The sequence below is a fragment of the Rosa rugosa genome, chromosome 2 (assembly GCF_958449725.1).
Source record: "Rosa rugosa chromosome 2, drRosRugo1.1, whole genome shotgun sequence".
Taxonomy (NCBI): domain Eukaryota; kingdom Viridiplantae; phylum Streptophyta; class Magnoliopsida; order Rosales; family Rosaceae; genus Rosa; species Rosa rugosa.
The window spans coordinates 25763926-25783984 of NC_084821.1; the positions used below are offsets into that span (position 1 = coordinate 25763926).

Here is a 20059-nt window from a genome sequence, read left to right on the forward strand (position 1 = left end):
CAAAACCTCTGTTACGCCACCAACTGATAAGAAGGGAGAGTGGCAACAGGGCAACTACCAGAGCAAGCGGCCAATATTACCACAAGGGCAACCGCTTATCCCACAGGGATAACCGTAACAAACAATCGGAGTCCTCCCAGCGGTATGCAGTGTTTACAGTCCTCACAGCCTCGTATGAGGAGATATACGACCAGATCCCACCACCACCCCTAAGAAAGTACCCAAGAGTGGGAAAACCGAGAAACACCTGCAAGTGGTGTAAGTACCACGAGGACAGCGGTCACAACACCAACAATTGCAACGCTCTCAAAATGGCTATTGAGACTCTATACCGTGACGACAAGTAAGAACAATTCAAGGTGCGCCAACCGCCACCCGTGGTCGCCAACATCGAACCAATGCGCCGCATCAACACCATCGATGGCGGTGCTCTGATCACCAACATGTCTCACAGGGTAAGAAAGCGTTATGCACGCGGCAACCACCCCAAAGAAATCTGCAACATCCACTACGAGAGGTCCGCTAAACTCCCAAGATCTGGATGGGAACCCATCACCTTCTCAGAGGAGGAGGAACGTGGTGTGCATCTGCGCCACAACGATCCATTCTTGATCGACGCCATTCTCGATAAATGGTCCGTGGGAAGGGTCCTTGTTGACAGCGGATCCGCTGTCAACGTCATCTTCAATGGCTACTAATACCAACTCCAGCGGAACAGAAAATTACTCCAAGATCATGAGTCGTTGCTCAGCTTCTCCGGTGACGTCACGCGACCACTGGGTTCTGATTACATGCGGCTAGTTATCGGCGCTAGTCCATGCACGGCGGAGGTACATACACAGTTCATAGTTGTCGATTGCTTCAGTTCATATAATGCCATCATTGGGCGACCGGCGCTCAACAAACTCAAGTGCATCATAGCCCGATACATGCTTCTCATGAAATTCCCCACACCCAACGAGACAGGGTGTGTGAAAGGAAGTCAACAATTGGCACGAGAATGTTATTCAACGACTGTGGCACGGTCAACGCACAACCATGAGATCCTAACAGTAGGAAACCATGCACTGGCACCAAATATCTTTGAGGACCCTAGGGATGACGAGGAGAAATATGTAATGAAGGAGCCTGTCAACCCAGAAACATCCTTCAAGGTTATCAGCATCTCTGACGAGCACCCTGAGCGAACAGTCCACATAGGCGCTCAGCTAGCCCCAGAGGTAGCTGCTGAACTCACTCAGTTTCTACGTGACAACGCCGCCGTCTTTTCATGGTCCTACTTTGATATGCCGGGCATTTCTCCTGAGATCATCACACACAAGTTGAGTATCAAACCATCCTTCTACCCTGTCAAACAACGGCGGAGGGCCTTCGATGAAGAGAGATATCGTGCAATAAGGGAAGAGGTTGCCAAGCTTCAAAACATTGGGTTCATCCGCCAAGTCAATTACCCTCAGTGGATCTCCAACTTGGTCATGGTCAAGAAGCCTAGCGGAAAGTGGCGGATGTGTGTCGACTTCAAGGGTCTCAACAAGGCGTGCCCAAAGGATAGCTTCCCGCTACCCCGCATTGATCAACTGGTCGATGCAACCGCTGAACACGAGCTGCTCAACATAATGGACGCCTTCTCCTGCTATAATCAGATCAAGATGCATCCTGGCGACCAGGGATGCATCCCGGCGACCAGGAATGCACCACCTTCACCACTGACAAGGGCCTATACTGTTACAATGTCATGCCTTTCGGCTTGAAGAACTCCGGTCTAACTTACCAGCGGTTGATGAATGTCATGTTCGCCGAGCATCTAGGCAAGATAATAGAGGTATACGTGGACGACATGTTGGTCAAAAGCATCAAGGCCAGCGGACATGTGGCAAACCTCAGAGTCATATTCGCCATTCTCTTGGCTTATGGTATGCGCCTCAACCCGGAAAAATGTTTCTTTGGCGTCACAGCTAGCAAATTTCTGGGCTACATTGTCAGCGAACGAGGCATAGAGGCAAACCCTGACAAGGTGCAAGCCATCCTTAACATGAAGGCTTCGGAATGGAAAGTGCACGTTCAGAGCCTCCAAGGAAAACTAACCGCCCTCTCTCGGTTCATCTCCAGACTCACTGACAGGTGCCTCCTATTTTTCAAAGTTCTGAAGAGGACCCACAAGAAAGAAATCGACTAGACACCAGACTGTGAGGCGGCGTTCCAAAGCTTGAAGGAATACTTGGCAGCAGTCCCACTTCTTTCCATTCTTATCCAAGGGGAGATACTGTACATCTACCTGGCGGTATCGCCATCAGCGGTAAGCTGCGCCATTGTACGATGAGAGGGCCAGGAAGAACTCCCGGTATTCTACGCCGGCAGGGGCATGAACGGGGCGGACACAAGATACCCCGCCCTGGAGCAACTCGCTCTCGCACTCATTGTCTCCGCAAGACGCCTCCGCCAATACTTTCAAGCCCACACCATTCATGTCTTAACAAACCAACCGCTGAAGCAGGTAATGCAAAACCCTGAGCACTCTGGTCGCCTCAGTAAGTGGGCCATCGAACTCAGCGAGTTCGACATTGACTACAAGCCAAGAACCGCCATGAAAGGCCAGGCAGTGGCAGATTTCATCGCTGAGCTCACCGAGCGTCAGGAAGAACCCAACCTAAGGACACAGGTGGCCAACACATAAATGGTAACCGCTGAGGAATCAGTCCCCCAACAGCAGTCAGACTAGAACCTCCATGTGGACGGCTCTGCTTGCGCCAAGGCCAGCGGCGCCGGAGTCATCTTGATCGGACCAGGGGGACTAAATGTGGAATACGCGTTAAAGTTCAACTTCAAAGACTCAAACAACATGGCGGAGTATGAAGCGCTCATTGCCGGCTTACTCCTCACCATCGACTTAGGGGCTGATAGTGTCAACATATTCAGCGACTCCCAGTTAGTTGTTAACCAGGTCAACGACAGCTTCCAGGCCAAGGACCAACAGTTAGCAACATACTTGGGGTACGTCAGGACACTCCTAAAAAAATTCAAATTTCACACCATCACACAGATCCCCAGGAAAAAGAACGTCAAGGCTGATTCACTGGCAAGACCAACAACTGCAACATTGAGGTCAATCCCAGCTGGATGGATGAAATCATAGAGTACAAGCGCAATGGAACGCTGTCCGATGACAAGATCGAGGTAAGACAACTCAAGCGGATAGCAACCCGCTATAACATCCAGAATTGTAGGCTTTACCACCAGGGGTTCACCCATGACCCACCCTAACCTCCGGTGTCTGACCCCAGAAGAAGGAAAGGTTGTTCTCGCAATGATACACGCTGGGGAATGTGGAAACCACTCGGGCGCCAGATCTCTGGCCAATCGCACAATGCGACAAGGCTACTTCTGGCCCATGCTCGGCGACGACGCCAGAAGGGTGTCAAAGTCTTTCCACAAATGTCAACAATACGCTGACCTCCCCCATGCCCAGGCAGAACCCCTGTCAATCATCACTGGTCCATGGATTCACTCCACGTGGGGCCTGGATTTGGTGGGAAAATTCCCAACCGCCAAAGGTCAGTTCAAATACATCATTGTCGCCATCGATTACAATAGCAAGTGGATAGAGGCGGAACCGCTGACGGCATTAACTACCGTAAAGGTAACTCACTTCCTCTGGAAGAACATCTATTGCCGCTACGGCGTCCCCCACACAATCATCACAGACAACGGCACCCAGTTCAACAACAAGGAACTCATCTCTTTCACCGCCAACCTGGGCACCAAGATGAGTTTTGCATCTGTCGCTCACCCCCAAACCAACGGCTAGGTCGAGGCAGCAAATAAGATAATCAAGAAGTTGCTAAAAAAGAAGCTCGACGACGCCAAGGGTTTATGGGCGGAGAAACTCCCGGAAGTTCTGTGGGCCATTAGGACTACCCCAACTTCCGCTACTGGTGAAACACCATTCTGCATGATGTTCGGAACTAAAGCCGTCCTACCTATTGAAGTCACCCAACCTACCGCTAGGGTAAAGGGCTACTGCTCCGAGACCAACAGCGGAGGCATCAACCTCGACAAAGACCTCCTCGAGGAGAAACGACACAAGGCCCATTTGCACAACTTGCAAAACAAGCAACGGGTATCACGTTTCTACAACGCCAGAGTCAAAGCCCGGAACCTTCAACTGGGGGACTGGGTAATGAAGGAAGTCATTCCACCGCCAACGGCACTGCTCCCAACTTGGGAAGGACCATACAAAATAGTGGAAGTCGCTAGCCCCGGCACCTTCTACTTAATGGACAAGGATGGCGTCAGAACGACCCACCCTTGGAATACCGAACACCTTCGGTATTACTATAAATAGTTATGTCGCTACCCAAGAGCATCTTGACTTAGCTAAATTTTTGTTCAATATTTAGCTAAGGGAAGCTACCCAACGGGTACAACCCCGCTTTTGTAAACGCTGAGCTGTTGGCTATCAATGAAACGAGGAATTATTCAAACCATTGTCACCAAGTACGAGCACAAGAATTAACTGGCAACGCCAACAATATTCGGCGGACCACGTCCGCTACATCGTGCACTTAGATCAATTTTAATTCCCTTAGTGTTTCGTTGATTAACAAAAAGCGAAGTCAAAACTCTAGCGGTTCATTAACATTCAAAAAACGCAATTAGTAAACACATCCACACTTGGGAAAATTTCAGAGGCAAATAGCAATTACTTCATATATTCAGGGTCGGGACTCCCCGCCCCAAAAATATTGTCAAAAGTACAAGAAGCCTTAGCGACACTAATAAAAAAAAAAAAAAAAAAGCAAAGCCTCAGCGGCACTACAAAAGCTATAGAGCAATCTTCATTTCTCGAGAGCACCGGCGACATTATCACCCCCCAGAGGTGGTTGTTGCCCAGCAAGGCGGCTCGTCTGATCAGATCCATGAGCGGTAGGGCTCGGAGTCACCATGGTGCCATCCGCTCAGGTATGGGCGGCCATGAAGTCAGCGCGGGAAACTTCGGATTGGGTACGTAGGAGGTGGAGTCCGTTGAGAATCGTCCGCCCGACGCTCACCACTACCTGAGCGGACACCCCCAACTTGAGTAGGAACCACACTGCTCGCGAGTTCCCGCTGACCCGGCGGATTGGGACGCTTTCACCCAGTCAATGGTGCCCTTCTGGTTCAATAGGTCCAAATTAGCAGCGGCACCAGCCTTCGCCGCATCCATCATTGCTTGCTTATACTCCGCTGACTGCTTGAACGCCTCTACAGCGGTGACCTCCGCGCGGTTTCTCTCAGCTCCCAGCCGCTCAACCTTGCCCTTTAGCCTCTTCACCTCAACAGATTTAGCGGCAGAATCCCGCTGAAGGATCTCAACTTTCTTAACCTTAGCCGCCACTTGATCCTTCAGCAGGGCTATGTCTTGCTCTAACTTGGAGACATGATCGTTCCGCTCAAGGTCACGCTCAACGGCGACATTCAGCTTGCCACGGGCATCCATCGCATCGCACTCCGCCTTGGTCAGGCGCCGTTCAACGTTTACCAGCTTGTCTTTGGCCTCCTGCAACTCCCTATGGAGACCTTTGATCTCCTCCTTCAGCTGACGCACAACCCGAGGCTGGTTTGACGGGGCCAGGAACATCTCATGTAGCCCAACAGACAGTTGCCCGAAGGCCGAATTGAATGGCGATTAGTCAATAGTGGTCGAGCGCACAATCCCCTCCAGTCCGCCAAACCCCAGCCGCTGACAAAGGTGGAAGAGAAACTCCCGCTCGGGGTCGGTCAGGAATTCGGCATACGCAGCAAACGAATCTAGATCGCTCGTCTGCACCTCCCGGCCGGCGGCCACAGTCACATTTGGCGGGGCTTGCTTGGCCTTCTTCTGTTGGCGGGCCCCGATGGTCTCCGCGTCAGCGACGTCGTCCTCCTCGTTGCCGTCGTTCTGCCGCCGCTTCCTCTGCTCTGCAGCACCACCCGTGTGGCACCAGCGGCGACAGGCCTCGATTCCAGCCCCGCAATAGTAACTAGTTCCTTCGAGGGCACCACCCTCTCCTTCTGGGGCCCACGCCGATTGGCAGGCACTTTCTCTTTCGGCTGCACAAGAGTAGCAGGGGCCTTGCTTCCTCCAGCAGCCCTTTGCTCACCGCTACCCTCAACCAGCGCCACACGGTCTGGTCAGCGGGGTTGAGATGCGAGTGGTGTGGCATTGGCATCACCACAAGAGTCTCTGACTGGCTCAACACCAGTGTCTGTGGATTGATTGTCGTCTGCTAGGCCGCCAGCCCAGTGGAATACATACTCTCCAAAAAATTGTTAATCTCGGTGCGGTCCATGGCTTTGGCAAAAGCGTCGCGGCTCGCTTTGTTACCAACTAAAGCTAGGGCAAGTATCAGAGGAAGTTACTTACCAAGGGCGTGCGTCATGGCCGGTGGAGAATCTATACAAAAACAACGGGTTAGCCTGATACCAACTAAAGCTAGGGCAAGTATCAGAGGAAGTTACTTACCAAGGGCGTGCGTCAATTGTTGATCGACCAACAACTCCCAACTGGTGAGAAGACGAAGGTCAAGCAGGTTGCGATTCAGCCAGCAGCCTCTGATCCTTGCCACGCGGCACTCTTCCTCACGCGTCAAGTTAAAACACAAACCCGCTACAAAAAAAAAGAAAGAGGTAATGGTTAGAACAAAGCAGAGACATGTCATAAAAGCAAAACTACCAACTGTGTGCAGCGGAAGCTAGCGACAACCTCGGATAGGTTGGAACTCCGACTTAATCCTAAATGTCGGCGCCCCCTCATTCGACCCCGCTTGATATTCCCACCCCGCGATAGCAACACAAAAGGCCCCCCGCCAAGGAGACATGGAATCCTTCAGGTTCTCGATCAGCTTCGGCGCCCCCTGGCGGCGGCTCAGGTTCACTTGCCCGCTGCAACCTTGGCGCCTCACTTACACAAGCTCGTAGAAGTGAAGTACCTCCGCCACAGTTGGCCCTTCACATCCCGACAAGCGCCAGAGCGATTTCATCGCCATCAACAACCGCCACATGTTGGGACAGATCTGTCCAAATGCGAGGTCGAACTCACAAACTAAAATTTGGAGATTTGGCAGCAGCGGGAATGTCACTCCCTGGCGGAAGATTGCCTCATGCACGGCGGCATGCCCCGCTGGAAGAATCGAAGCTCTCTCGTCCTTCAGCGGCGGACGCAGCTTCACTACGCCTGGCAGCCGAAACACCTGCTTCAACCAGTTCACGGAGGCTACAGTCATTGGTCCTCCCGCCTCGTCAACAGGAGTACCGTCGCGGAGGTCCTATGCTGACTCAATCTCCTCCCCGCCAGTCTCTCCCTCATCAGCGAAGCCACTAGCGACGCTATGGCTCGCTAACCTCTCCTCACGCCTATTGCGATCAACGGCATCCTCCCCTGCCCTATAACTCTCCGTACGTTCGGCACGACCCATCGCTACTTCCCAGGGTATGGTCTGTAGCGGCTCGATCTCTAGCAGTTCGGACTGTGAGGTTCCTGTATGGGCAGACGGACGCAACGAGTCAAAAAATATCTTATCCGCCATGCTGAGCGACACGTCAGACCCGGAATCGTCACTGCTCGAGATCTCTACGACGCTAGCCATCACAAACCCTAAAACCCAAACCAGTCAGTTCCAACAAGATCTAAACTATCCCTATGCCAAGAACATCAAGATCACCAAATCCCAGAAACCCAAAAAGTGCCAAAACAAGAACAAAACGCATATACACTCAAACCCAGATTCGACCATCTAGCAAGGCAAGAAACCTCAACCCTCTGTCAAAAAACCTAAAACCCACCCCCAAACGCAATTCTAGACCCTCAAATACATCGGGGAATGGCAAAAACCACTTCGAAACCACAAAACCAGAAACTGATAGAAAGCAATGAAACAAAGAAGCTCGAATCACTAACCTGTTGATATGGGCGATCTGGCGCGTTCAGAATGTATGTCTTCACTTCCAGGAATCTCTCTCACCCAACGGAGTGACACGCGGTTTTCAGAGGACACTCCTCGAATATCGGAGAACAAGGCCTGAAGACGACGACGAGGAGTTGAGTTTGAAGTGAAGATAATGTCAAAGCCACTGTGGTTTCCCTCTCTTTTATGTCAACATCAAACAAATCTAAGCCGTCCACTGAAAAACGACATCACACGATAGCCGAACACGTAGCCCACGATCGCACTTACTCTCCGGATTAACCGAGGCGTCGCCTCGGTTACAAAACCAATAATGACTCGCATTAATGGCAAGGAGGCGGGCGTGCTGTGGGGACGTTATTCCACACGCTAACCCAACACATGTCAGCCATGTGTCGGGCGCCGTCAGACGAAGCGTCTATCCGAAGTAACCATCCACAAAGCAGGTATACTAACCGTCAAGGGCGAGATAGTCTCCGCTAGCGGAACTTCTCCCTTTTCATTTGGCAAGAGAGATAGTCTCCGCTAAGCACAACTCCGCTAGCGGAACTTCTCCCTTTTCATCTTGCAAGCGAGATAGTCTCTGCTAAGCGCAACTCCGCTAGTGGAACTTCTCCCTTTTCATCTTGCAAGCGAGATAGTCTCTGCTAAGCGCAACTCCGCTAGCGAAACTTCTCCCTTTTCATCTTGCAAGCGAGATAGTCTCTGCTAAGCGCAGCTCCGCTAGCGGGACTTCTCCCCTTCTATCCTACAAGCGCGACAATCTCCGCTGAGCGCAACACTACTCACTAGTCTACCACCAAGCAAGTCCCCGCGACACTGCTTGCCACTTACTATCAGCGGAGGGACTTCCGCCACCGGTGATTCCCGAGGAAACACCTCACTCTGACAAAGACCGCCACGCGGCGTTGCAGTCAAACCATAGTCCTCCGGGACAAGTAAGGGGACACGTCAACAAAGTCTTCGATGACCCTAATCAGGCACGTTGACCCCCGCCACTTGGGTATCAAAGATTGGGCTCGCTACCCAACATCCTCTGCTCAGCGCAGCTCCCCTCAACAAACAATACACCGGCCAAACGGAGGTCTATGTTAGCCGGGGAGTGGGGGACTCCCTGGGGGGCCTAGCAGGGGCCCACCCGAAAGGGTATAAAACGTTTGTTCAGTAAGCCCATGATTGACAACCTACTAACGCTAATTATGCTTTTGCAAGTCTAGCGAAAGCAACGCTTCGAACCGCTAGGCAACTCCCCAACAAATATTGCCCTCCTTGACTGGGCACTTGGGGGACTTGTACTTACATGAGCATTTGCAAGCATAATTAGCTATAATAAGCCACGCTCATGCTACAGCCAACGGTACCAACTCCCGCCAAATGAGTGACCTACGGGAACACAGCCAAGTAGGCTACGGCCTGAGCCCCGGCTTACCCCCAAATCACCGCTGACGCGCCGCCACTCGCCGCGCCAAGATAGCATCAGAAACTCCAGAAGCTGGGAACTGAAGCACATCAGTCCTACATCGAAAACATGGAAAAGATCAGCTCCCTCCTCACCTATGAAAGGTTCTCTCCTCTCTCCTCATTAATTACGCATTTACTATTTACCTACTGTTATTCTGTCAACACAAATACATTGACTAACTTAGGCATCGAAGAAGAGAAGACCGCCCAACGCGGTCTCCCTCTGACGCCTTTTGTATTTTACTTGACAGGTAGCGGAAGTATCGATTACACCACAAGTAGCGGTCCGCCCATCGGACCAGCGTACCAAGGTTTAGCCACTGCTGAATCTTAGACATTAGCAGACATGTTTTCACATTATGGCCTACTTGTTCACAATTCCCACACTTGAGGGATCTCTGCTGTCTTCCAAGCTTACCCTCAGCCGTTTGAAGCTTTTCAAAGGCATCCTTAATCCTTTGTGTCTTAGGCCTACCAGGCTGCCTTGAATATGCTGGAGGTAAGATTGGTGGATCTTCACATCTTCCCCACAAGTCCATGCTATTAACAGCCCTTATGAAATTGTTGTAGATAGCCATATACCTCTTCTTCAAATAACAATCAGCAACATAGTCATCTGGGTCTTGCTTCCTAAAGTGTATGGCTGAAACTGCATGCTTGCATGGGATTTCTGTCAAGTCCCACCTCCTGCAGCTGCATGTCCTCAACCTTAGGTTCACAACATTCTTGCTTCCTTCTATGTTCTCAACCTCAGCTCCACCACCACCAATGAATGTTGGAGTACAGTCGGTTGTAGCCTTCACCTTGCTCTTCTCCAACACTTACCTTGGCTTGCGGAAAATATTTCCTTCATAAGCCTCCATTTTTGCCCTTCTCACCTGAATCCTCTTCATAAGCTTCAATCTTATGTCTTCAAACATGCTGACTGGTGGCTTCTTTCTTGCTTCCACAATCCATGAGTTGAAACTCTCACATAGGTTATTGTGCATAATGTCACAATTACTGGTTGTGTTGAAGAATGTCCTACACCAATGTTTGGGAGGCCTCTCATCTTCTACAAAACAGGAACAAAAATTAAAAATAGCAAACAAATTAAACCCAACTTGTACAAACAGATTGTATTCAAATACCTGTCATCCAATTGTAAGCATCCACATCAAGGGCTTTCATCTCCTCCATGTCATTAAGATAGTAAGGCATAGTAGTGGACTTGGCACATTTCCACATCTGGTCCTTCATCACTTTGCCAAAGAAAAGTTTTGTGAAGTTAGTCCACATATGCCTGACACATAACCTAATGTGTGCACTTGGAACCACCTCCTCAAATGCAGGTTTGAGCCTTTTCTGCTTGTCACTAATAAAAACCCATCCAGCTCCATCCTCCTTGGTATGCAAGTCCTTGCATAAAAGTTCCATAAACCAGATCCATGAGTCTTTATTCTCATATGCAACAACCTAGCTTGTGTTATTGGCATCTAAACCCACTACTGTCAAAAGCTGTCCCCCAAAAGCACTTTTCAAGTGTGCACCATCCAAGCTAATCACACTTAGATCCAGCCTTGATTCCATTGTTGAGGGCTCCTAAACAAATTACATTCTTTTAAAGAGTGGATTCTTGTGAGTGCTTCTGAAATCACATTTAATATCCACTGTAGTATCTGGATTAGCCCTCTTCAGCTCATTTGCATAATCCCTCAACCTTGCAAACAGATACCTTATAGAGCCCTCAACTTCCAGCAAAGCTGCCCTCTTAACCTTATAAGCCATTTCTTTTGAAACCCTTGCTCTAAGACTGGCAGACATTGTCTTAGCTAGTGACTCTGTAACACCAAATGGAAATTGATTAAGTAGACACTCAACTAGCTGATAAGAATGAATTCTAAACTATGAACTTGTCAAGAAAATATACCTGGTTTCCAATGTTCATTGAGAGCAATTTTGCTACTAAGAATTTCTGCTTCATGATGTTGTTGTTATACTTCCTTGTGCAATTGTGTTTTGGATTGTAACCCTTGATCATCAAAGTATCCTCATGCTGCATTTTTGAAGCAAACAGCTCGAAAGGGCAATTTTCCTCCTTGCATATGACCCTGAGTCTTACTTTATCATTCTTGATCGATGAAAATATACTCCCATCCACCTTGTACAACCATCTTCCTAAGAGCATCCCTCAATATCTGAACTGTACCAAACATCATCCCCCACTTGAAAACAGGCTTTCTCATGTCAGTTTTAGGGTTAAAGTACAACCCAATTTCTTCAATTTCCCTATCAGAATTGACAATGTAATTAGGTGGCTCTTTATCAGACTCTTGTTCAGCAAACATGTCTTCATTATCTTCAAAGTCTGGTACCTCATGCTGCATACTTAACCTTTGTCCAACAATACCCTCTAGTAAGCCTTTTCTCTATTGATCCAGTTCATTCTCAACATCCTCCAACCAATCGTCATCATCTACCCCGTACTGGTCATAGTCATCATCCACTGCTAGAGAATAGTAATCATCATCCTCACTGTGGTCTGAACCCTCACTATCTCCTCTAACTGTCCCATCTTCATCTTCACTATCACCTTCATGGTCAACCTCAATGACCTCACCACCACCATATGACTGAAGATAATTAAGAAGGTCAATACCGTGCAGCACTTTCCCTTCATTGTCAACAGCTCAGCCCTTGCCCTTCATTATCTACACACTACTTGACTGCCCTAAACCACTTGAACCTACTCCTACACTTGACTACCCCACACTTTCTTTACCCTTATTAGATGGTTTTGTATACTCCAGCAGCTTTTGTTTACCTTTTTCCTTTGGATAAACTCCACAAGCAGTGCTAGCTTGGGTAGGCACACAGTCCTCAAGCTCCCGAATCACTACTCCCTTGCTAGGTCTAGGTCTAGGCTCATCGGGTAGCTCTTCTATTACAACACTGCTACCAACTTGACTAAAAATGAAGTCTTCATATATGAATAAGTCATCATCTATATCTTCTGGTCCCTTGTGGTCCAAGTACAAAATTATCAATCTCCAAAAAGGAACAGCAGTACACATAGTGATAACATCCAAATCAGTCACCAATTTGGTCAACTCGTCTCCTTCATCCCCAACCCTATACCAATAATCAATCATTTGATCTGCATAAGCTGGATTTAACTGCTTCACCATATTATCTACTTCAACAACGAACATCCTATCTTTGTCCATATTGTCATAATAATCTACCTTCCCTCCAACATATTTGTTGCCACTTATGCGCCCTCCATGGAATACCTTGACTGTGAAATAGTCAGGATCAGCTGCAAAGGTCAATGAAAAGCATTAGTTACTTAACCTAACAGTTAATAGACTCCACAACTACCGTAATAGAGGCCATGGGCATTTTTGTCACTTTACAAAATCAGTGTCTGGCGTGGCGCTTAGTTGGCAAGTAGATAACTGACAGGTCATGTGGCAACTGGATGAAATAGAGGGAATGGACCAGTTGGACTGAAAATTTTGAGTTCAGGGACTTTTGCGATTAAATTAGAAAGGCAAGGAATAAAATGAGGACAAAGTCATACTTCAGGAACTAAATAGTATTTTTCCCAATAATAAAAGTAATATGAATTGTGTTTCTATTATTATAAAGTTTTGAAGAGAGTTTTACTTTTTTTTTTTCTTAACATTTTATTGTCTGTAACAGTCTTTTTATTTAATGACATATAAGTCATTTAATAATTAAAAAATGAGGGAGGTCTAGTAAGTAAATTAGGAGGTCCCAATAGAAACTCTCGAAGAAAAAAACCCATCAGCATTGCGCGGGCCTAATCAGTAGTAATCTACTATAATGTACAGTATAAAAGTTGAGGTCTGAGGAGATATATATTGGTTTCAAAATTCTTGAACTGTGGAGGCGATAGAAAGAAATGAGAGAAGCATGGAGGGTAGCGCCGCTGCTGCTATTGAAACGCAGAGAAAGCACAAAGAAGAAGAGAAGCCGAAGGTGGTGGTCATTATGTAATACAACCCTAGGTCTAGAATTGCAGAAATACAAAGAAGCAGAAAGAAAGAGGAGAAAACAAAATGATACTTTTCTTCGATATATAACCATAAAACGATCGAGGTCAGTACATATATAGGGACTCAACCAAAAGGAAAAGGAGAGTTGGACACCTGTCCCACTCACTAACAGATAAGCACTCATGCTCCCAATATGACTAATAGTGTTTACAGCTCAATAGCAACTACTAACATCAAAGCTTAATTATAATATACTGCATAACTAAATGATGAATAGACCTAGGCTCTCATCATCCCACCCCTAGCCTCTTGCAGAAATAGCTCGTGTTAATCTTCAAATTCTGGAAATCGCTGTTGAAACTTGTCAATCTCTTCCTAAGTAGAATATTTCTCAGTACCATTTTGCCATTGTATCAACCATTTCACCACTGATGAATTACCTTGCTTGAACAATCCTCTCTCCAAAAACTTTTTAGGGTACCAATTGAAGGAATGGATGGATTTCAAAACTTTTTAATTAGTGCGGAATAAGTTTAACAATTAAACTACTAACTAAACATAAAATCCATTCCTTTAACCCATGATCTTGGCTTATTGTGATATGTATATAAACATAGCATGCATGGTAAGGAAGAACAAAGAGGGAGTTTATGTTCTACTCACCCTTGGAGCGTGATTTTAATCCGATCCAAGTGAACCACCAAAGTTCCTCTCCTTGATCTCTCCTTGTGTGTGTTTCCTCCACCTTGAAGCACCTTGAATTAAGAACTCCTTCTTATACTCCTTCTTGTGCTTGTAATCTCCTCCTTGATGTAACAAGTAAAGCCACAAAAATATATGGCCTCTAAGGATCTTCACCAAGTGAATCAAGAGATGAAGAAAGATGAAAGAAAAGAAGAAATTATGCAAGTGTTCTTCTTTCCTTTAATTTCTGAAAAATGGACCAAGAGAGAACTCTCTTTCTCTCTCTCTAATTTGAAAATAATAGTGTGGAGACACACACTTTTCTTTGTCCATGCTTTCCCTTTTATATAATAGGAAATAACTCCAATTACTAAAAGAAAAATATTGACTTTCATAAAGCCAATATTTTGGCTGGTCCATACATGTTATTGGGCACTAAAAATGTGTCTTGGGCTTTCATTTAAATCTCATTTAGTGAAGCCCAAGTCCACACCAAAAAACCCGACAATCGTTTAGGCCCAATAGGTTCGGTTTTACCCGAAAATCCTAATTATGTTCAAATAATAAATCTAATTAATTATTTGCTCATAACCAACTCTTGTTTAATCTTCTTCATATACAATCTCAATGATCCACTTATATGGTGTGCGATCTCTTAGGTTCTAATTAACAAGGCAGTGAAGTTTATAGAAACCATTCTATTTTGTTTACGAATCAAAAACTCCATTTTTGATTCTCCCTTGTTATTAGGATAATAAATGTTTATTAATCCTCGGGGACTTCACAAGTCATGAGTGACGTCTTGCAACATATCATGACTACCCTAGTTAATGTAGATTGACAAAGAACCTATTCAATTGGAATTACAATACAATACGGTCCTTCTCTTACACTATGTTCTAAATCACATCATCGGGGTATGGAATTGATATGTCAATCCCCTAATGTGATTTTCATTCTTATGTGATTCTTAGAATGTGATTAAAAACTCCTTTTTAAATCTCATTCAATGCTTTGGCCAAAGACTCATTGAATCACATCTTTGAACATACACCTTATTTACTTAAGGATAGAGATTCCTTGTTGTACACTCACATGTCTCCATGACCGAATTGATTATACCAATGAATGCATCTATTATATCCATTAAGGGACACAATGTTATTGCATCATCAAGAGATAATCCATTCACTCATAAGACAACTATGGTGTCTCAGGTCAAAGGACTAATTTGTATTATTGCAATTTAGAGTTCAAGTTTGACATGTAAGTAAGACTCCATACAAGAACTCTAATGATCGCGTTCAGTATACTCTTTAAGTTAAGAGCACCCACATACTTGTATTAGTGTCTCTACACAAATGACAAGAGACATATCATCCTCCATATTGAGAATACATAGTATGTGCTAGTCTTTCCGGATTATCAATGTCCAAGTGATAATCCTATGACTAGGAACCTTTTAGGATAAGAGTGTGAAAGAGTAAATGTCTCACACATCTAACTCTTTAGATTACTTTCTCTTTAACTCATATTCCTTGGACCTTGTTCAATCAAATATTAAGTATAAGCAATGAACAATAAACTTGCCCTTTTGAATAATAATAATTACAATAATAATTACATCAAAATGATTGTTTTAGGACACAATTCCTTCACCAATGCTCCTTGTTGGAATCAAAACCAGGGGGAAGGTGTGGAGAAGTAATTACAGAGTCACCCAGCTTTTATTTTTTTAGTAATGACACGTGAAATACGGGATGAACCTTAATAGTAGGAGGTAAGTCCAGTTTATAAGCAACCTTCCCAATTCTACTAATGACTTGGAAGGGTCCGAACTATTTTGGAGCTAACTTGTGTGACTTCCTCTCCTACACTGATTTTTGCTTGTATGGCTGCAGCTTTAGAAATACCTAGTCACCTATACCGAGTTCTCTATCCGTGTGATGTTTATCATAAAATGACTTTATCCTCTGTTGAGCTTGTTTCAAGTTCCTTTTTAAGGATGCTAACAGTTCGTCTCCGTTTCTTAACAACATATCAACTTGATGTACAACAATAATACATGGTACGTAAGAATGGATTTGTGGAGTAGGACACCCATACAAAGCTTGATAGGGACTCATCTTGATGGCTGAGTGGTAAGTGGTATTATACCACCACTTAGCCCATGGGAGCAATTTCAGCCATTTTCATTTCCTTTGCTCGCAAATCATACTCCTCAAGTATTGTTCTAGAACTTTGTTAAGGCAATCAGTCTGACCATCAGTTTGTGGGTGGTAAGCAATGCTTTTCCCGGACTTAGTTTCTTATTTCCTTTGCTCGCAAAGCATACTCCTCAAGTATTGTTCCAGAACTCTGTTAAGAACCATCGATTTGTGGGTGGTAAGTAGTGCTTTTCCCCAACTTAGTTACTTGAAGCTCAAAGAAACTTGTCCAAAAAGCACCAAGGAAAACTGGGTCCCTATTGCTTATTATGTGTCGAGGCATGCCATGTAGCAAAACTTCCTTTACAAAGAATTCAACTGTGGGTTTAGCAGTGTAGGGATGGCTTAGTGAAATAAAATGACCATATTTTGTCAGTCTGTCTACTACCACCATAATTGAAGTTTTTCCCTCAACATTCGAAAGGCCATCTATGAAATCCATAGATATATCGCTCCACACCCCTTCAGGAATTGGATTGGGCTGAAGCAACTCAGGGGGTGCCTCATTCTCCTGGGGATATTATGAAGTACTTTTGACTTATATTTCTTTCAAAATTATTATGCTCTCTACAAGAGAGATAATGATTTCATTTTTTCCTAATGCAAAGTTCTAACTTTGTGTTTCTTCTTGCAGATCAATGTTAATAGGTTGTTATCGGATACATTTCCAATCTAATTCTTCAGTTATTTATGAAAATTGTAGCTTTTTGTGATTGAGGTTGAAGATGCCTGATTATTAACCACTGACATAAATGAACAATTGACAAGTCCTTCTTCGCGCGTGTAGGAAGGCTAGTACATCTAAAGCCGAATCACATTGACTGTTCATCCCTGTTCATTCAACTGTTCATAAAGGGTGCGAAATGACGGTATTGCCCTCTGTTTTCTCTGAATTACCATGCTGCCATTTCCCCCTAATTTTTGTGTCTTCGAGAAGACGATCAAGATCGACATTCACTGTTTCGCAGAAGAAGAAGTGATAGTGATCGATCTGGATTTATTGCAGAAGAGGTCGAGAGAGAGAGAGGTATCTGCGTCTGGAATAGTTGTAGGTCTGGATTTTTATTATTATTTTTTTTTTTTATCTCTCATCACTGTTGTTGGGTTCTGAATGATGATGGGAGTTTATCAATCTTGCTTTTTTTGAATTCAATTTTCAGATCAGTGTTGTAATTCTTCAATTTTCTGCTTTATTTTCTTAGATATGATCTTTGGTTGATTGTACTTTTGGCTTTTGCTAATTTCAATTGGGCCTTTTGGATTTTTTCTCCGATTCTTCTCAACCGGAAAATGAAGGAAGTCTTTTCGATAAAAGCTGAGGAACCCAGAAGCAAAACGTATGTGATTTGTTGATTTCGGAAATTGGGAATTGAATTTTGTTGCGTTTGGTTTCTGATCTTAGGCCTTAATTTTGTTTGATTAGCTTTCAGGGTTAGGGTTATTGAATATACTCATGGATTTTTTTTCAAGGGAAAAGACTGTTGCTTTAGGAAATTGGATAACTGATTTGGTTTTTGGAGATAAGGTTTTTGACATAAGTAAATTGGTCAAGTAATGTTGTAACAAGTGTATAATGTATACGATTTATAGAAATTCTGTTTGATCTGTGGGTGCTTGGTAGAGCAGTTGCTATTTCTTGCAATTCATTGTTTTACACCCCTTTTCTTTCTGGATTTCTATGTGTTGGTTGAAAAGAGACATTAGGTTGTTGAGTTGAGTTGTTTTGTTCTGTATCGTTATGGAAGTTTGTTAAATTAAGGCTGTTCAATTGCAATGGGTATTTTTATTGGATTATACTTTTTTCTATTTTTTTTTATTTTTTTTTTCAGACATTAGATAGTGGCTTCCTTGATTGGATGAATTTTTGTATGTCTTCCTTCATTTGATATGATTATACTTGAAGTGCTGGTGTGAAATTGGAATGTGTGCTACTGCTATCTGTTTTTGTTTGATTTTGTTTTTTGTTGGTCTGTTGATTTTGGAGTTTTTGCTCGAGGTAACTTTTCTTTGCTGTTTTCTGGTGGTGAGTCCCCCCCCCCCTCTTTTTTAGAAAGTAAGCTGTTGGAGTTTGGTTTTCTTAGAGAGGTTTTGGGTTTGGTTTCATAATTATCGTGCTCTGAACCATATTTAATAGTGGATTCTGAGTAAGTGGGGATCAATAAGATGTGATCTTCAAACAGCTAAAGCATTAAGAGTAATCTTAAATAGTATAAGTGAAAATTGGCTGTCAGCTTTATTTAAAACAACAGAGAGAACAATTTCTGTTTTATGGGAATTTGTGACTAAAGACAATGTTGGGAATTTCTGATGTTAGAACTAATTTTCTTTTATCTCTAAATAACTTTTGATTTGCCATAATTTGCAGTCTTTGTAAAGTCTGAGGCATTCAAATAGAAAAGGGAAGAAGGGAAATCAGTTTCATCTCAAATTTCATAGGTGAGACTTCAATCTTTTATTTTGTGCCTTTTCTCATTTAAGTATATTTCTTGCTTTCAAATATGATCAAGTAGCTGGTCCTATGTTTGGTTGATTGAGTATTCTGTGCCTTTTCTCATTTAAGTATATTTGTCGCTTTAAAACAGGACAAGTGGAAGTTATTTGTGACTTTGTGAGAATGTGATTTGAAATTCTTTCTGGGTGCTGTATTTGATGGGTGAAAGATTGGAATAGTTGATGATAAGGAATGAGGTTTTGAATCATTTTGTGATTGCTGTTGATGAGCCACGGCATCCTTTTTCTTTTCTTCTTTTTTTTTCCCGGCTCTCTCTTCGCTCTTCTTTTCCTTAATCATCGCTCCTTGATACTGATTGTTGAAATTAAACTAAGTTGTTTTGTTTCTATGAATTTTTTTTTTATTCGTGTTCTTTCTGGGAATTATTGAAGTTTTAGACCTTCTTGGCTTATTTCTGAGGATTGATGACTTTTTAGGGGCAGTTGCTGCAAATAAAATAAAATAAATTGAAAAAAATAAGTTTCTGTTTTTCTATTATGTTTTTATTCATTTTTTTTATTGTTCTTCAGTCAGTTCAATTGCAATTTAGAATGGTATGGTCCTAACACCCCAAAGATTGTCAGGAGAAGAGCTTCTATCCACAGAGTGGAGGAGGTTTGGTTAGACCTTCACAACCGGTATTTCTCTCCCAACATTTCCCATCAATTTCCTCCTCTTAGTAAATTTCTGGATATTGAGTATGAATTTTCCTTGCTCTCGATTTTTGTTTGCAGATTTTGAAGAAATTTTATAAGCAGTGTGATCCTGGTCAGTGCTCACTGTTTCAGTCTCCTTTTCTAAATTTTATTCCCTGCTGAATTACTATTTGTTGCTGCACCACTTTTTGTATAGATAGAACTGCAGCAAGCAATGTTTTTGGAGAGACCCCATGACCAACTTTTGATAGGCTAACACCTTTTGTATATATACACCTGGAGCAAGTAGAACAACTATTTTTTGGAAAATGTTCCAGCAGCAATTGTAACCAAGTTGACCTTAAACTAAGATAGCCTATTTTTTGAAAACTACTATAATGGAAAATGTTGCCAGTAGAAACTTTGATAAGATCTCAAAGCTAGGGCATGATTTAATTCATCTTTTGTTTTAGATGATCTGCAGTGATGATATTGTACTATTTTGTCATATTGTACAATTTTGTCTGAGATCCTTGATTTATAATGTAGCAATGGTCTCAAGACAATTGAAAACAATTTTGTCGTCCTCTTAAGTTTAGTTCTATTACATTTAATTTATTGATAACGGTACATCCCGCAGCAAAGCGCGGGGAAGTTT

General features: G+C 44.1%; 1 long non-coding RNA gene across 1 annotated transcript; it reads left to right on the plus strand.

The window, feature by feature from the left end:
• The first annotated feature begins 17382 nt into the window (after window positions 1-17382).
• On the plus strand, window positions 17383-20059 carry LOC133733727 (uncharacterized). Its single transcript, XR_009857851.1, has 4 exons — window positions 17383-17612; window positions 18641-18711; window positions 19351-19404; window positions 19501-20059. It is a non-coding gene; the product is annotated as an uncharacterized LOC133733727 (long non-coding RNA).